Raw genomic sequence first — 2993 nt, 5'->3', positions numbered from 1 at the left:
AAAGCTAACAAGTAGCCAGTTATTATTTTCAGTAGGTTATACGTTGTAGGTAGATTATCAATCAAATAAACCATGGCAAATCTCCTATGCTTTAACAACAATTTACAATGTTAGATGTTTCTGAATCCAAGTAATTAATTGTGGCATATATCATCTGCTTCTTCCTTAATTAGGATATTAATTATCAATCAAATAGGTCATCTGTAGCATTGTAGGTTAATGAAATTATTTTGTACTTCTGTAGGTGATTCGGTAACCCAAACACAAGCAAGGCAAGCAGTAACATCCGATGACCCTGCATATGCGTACTGTTTTGCCCCAGATGTGAACAAGAAGTACCATTTGCAGTGCAATTTTTGTGGCAAGCTATTGAAAGGTGGAATTACTAGAATGAAGTACCATCTAGCTTGCATTACTGGCTTCAATGCTATTAAATGTAAGAAGGTTCCAGCTGATGTGAAGGAAGAGATTATTGCTTTTCTTACGAAGAAGAGTGGTGACAAGCAAAAGAAGAAGGATGAAGTGCAAAGGGTTCGATCTGCAATTAATATAGAGAACTCAGATGATGAAAGGGGTAGTGGGGATGATTCTGACTTTGATAGGAATGATGTTGTGTTGCTGAAGTCAACAAGAGGCAGTGGGACGAGTAACTCTGGAGCTGTGGTAGGTAGTGGCAGTGCCACTATTGATAAGTTTTGCAAGAAAACATCTATAGAAGAGTCTATTCGCAATAATCAAAGGGGATTCAACGTTAGCCAGAAGGTCCAATCAAAGTTGTCAACTATGAAAAGAGAAGAGAAAAGGGACAGAGTTTGTGAGTATATTTGCCAGTTTTTCTATGAAGCTAGCATTCGTCACAACACTGTCACCCTCCCTAGCTTTGCTCATATGCTTGAGTCCATCGGACAGTTTGGAAAGGACTTGAGAGGGCCTAGTCCATATGAGATGAGTGGACCATTTTTGCAGAAGAGGAAACAGAAGGTGCTGGATGGGTTCAAGAATCACAAGGAATCATGGGAGCTCATAGGTTGCACGGTTATGACTGATGCATGGACAGATAAGAAGGGCAGGGGAGTTATGAATTTAGTTGTGCAAAGTGCTCATGGTGTTTGCTTCATTGATTCAATGGACTGCTCTGGTGACAGAAAAGATGGCAAATACATATTTGACTTGGTGGACAAATGCATAGAAGAAATAGGTGAAGAAAATGTTGTGCAAGTGGTGACTGATAATGCTAGTGTGAATGTATCAGCAACTAGTATGCTAACAACAAAGAGACCATCCATATTTTGGAATGGATGTGCTACTCACTGCCTAGATCTCATGCTGGAGGATCTTGGGAAGCTTGGAACAGTTGCAAAAACTATTTCAAGGGCAAGATAAGTGACTAGCTTCTTGTATGCTCATACAAGGGTATTGGATTTGATGAGGAAATTTCTTGGGAAGGACTTGGTTCGCTCTGGTGTTACTCGGTTTGCCACTGCTTACTTAAATCTGAAAAGTTTGCTAGACAACAAGAAGGAGTTGACAAGGCACTTCAGATAAGATGAGATGAATGAACTAGGTTCATACTTGACAAAGGCAAAGGGGAAAAAGCACTCAAAGTGGTGCGATCTGAAGTTTTTTGGAAACATGTTGACATGGCTGTTAATTTCTTCGAGCCAATGGCTAATGTGCTTCGCAGAATGGACAGTGATGTTCCTGCAATGGGATTCTTCCATGGATTAATGCTTGATGCAAAGAAACATATTGCTGTGAGGTTTGACAATGATGAGAGCAAGTACAAAGTTGCTTGGGACATCATTGATAAAAGGTGGGACAGCAAGCTCAAGACTCCTCTCCACTTGGCTGGCTACTATTCGAATCCTCACTATTATTACCAAACAAGTCAGAGATTGAGCATGATGGATCATTTAGAGCTGCTGTTATTACATGCATTTGCAAGATGATTGAGGACGAAGAAACCCAAGACACTGTAATTGAAGAACTCAACATGTATCAAGATCAGCAAGGATCTTTCGGCCATGAGATTGCTATAAGGCAAAGGAGAAACAAGAATTTTAATCCAGGTTAGTTATTGTAGCTAATATGATTGATGAATAAAATGCTTCTGTTTCCATTTCTTTAACTATTAACTTGTATAATGTGCAGCAAAATGGTGGCTGAACCATGGCACCAGCACACCAAAGTTGAGAACTTTGGCATCTAGGATTCTTAATTTGACATGTAGCTCATCAGCTTGTGAGAGGAACTGGTCAGCTTTCGAAGAGGTAACAAATTATATGTTTGCAGTTTATACAATTGGGTTTTCTATTTTCTACATTTGTTATAAGTATTTAATTTTTATGAACTTTTAGGTTCATACAAAGAAGCGCAATAGGCTGCTGCATGACAGGATGAGGGATCTTGTGTTTGTGAAATTCAACTCTAAACTAAGGAACAAGAGAGAGAACAAAAACAGAGATCCCATAGAGAAAGAAGTAGATGATGTTCTTGCTGATTATGAAAATGAGTTCATCACTGGGAAAGAACCAACTGCAGAAGCTGATGAAGAACAAGAGAAAGCTCATGAAGATGCATCGGAAGAGGCACCAAACAGGGCATCATCATCACAGGGACAAGCCAAAAGGAAGAGGAGTTCTCGGCCTAGGAAGAAAATCAAGACCGTGAGCCTGCAGTCCTTGATGGCTATGCGTGTTGAAACAATGCCGCAAGCTGCTTCTTCTTCTGAATCGGAGTCTGATAAGTCTCCTTCAAATTCTGGAGAAGAATAGAAGAGAATGCACCACTACCTTTATGGATTATTTATCTGCAAAACTTACTAGCAGTCTGTGTCCAGTGTCAAACTATTTTCTTTGTCGCTTGAGACGGTCCAATGTCTACCGAACTATTTGCTTTGTCGCTTGAGACGATTGCTGAATGTTGGCTTAATGGATGATCTTATGGTTCAGTTATTATGTTCCTGTTTGTCTCAACTATTTAATCGATGCTGA

General features: G+C 39.7%; 1 pseudogene; it reads left to right on the top strand.

Annotated features, from left to right (window-relative positions):
* The first annotated feature begins 888 nt into the window (after nucleotides 1–888).
* On the top strand, nucleotides 889–1545 carry LOC141026083 (uncharacterized; annotated as a pseudogene).
* Nucleotides 1546–2993: the final 1448 nt, after the last annotated feature.

Source organism: Aegilops tauschii, chromosome 6 (assembly GCF_002575655.3).
Source record: "Aegilops tauschii subsp. strangulata cultivar AL8/78 chromosome 6, Aet v6.0, whole genome shotgun sequence".
In the NCBI taxonomy this organism is placed as follows: Eukaryota; Viridiplantae; Streptophyta; class Magnoliopsida; order Poales; family Poaceae; genus Aegilops; species Aegilops tauschii.
This window is presented reverse-complemented; position numbering and strand designations above follow the sequence as displayed.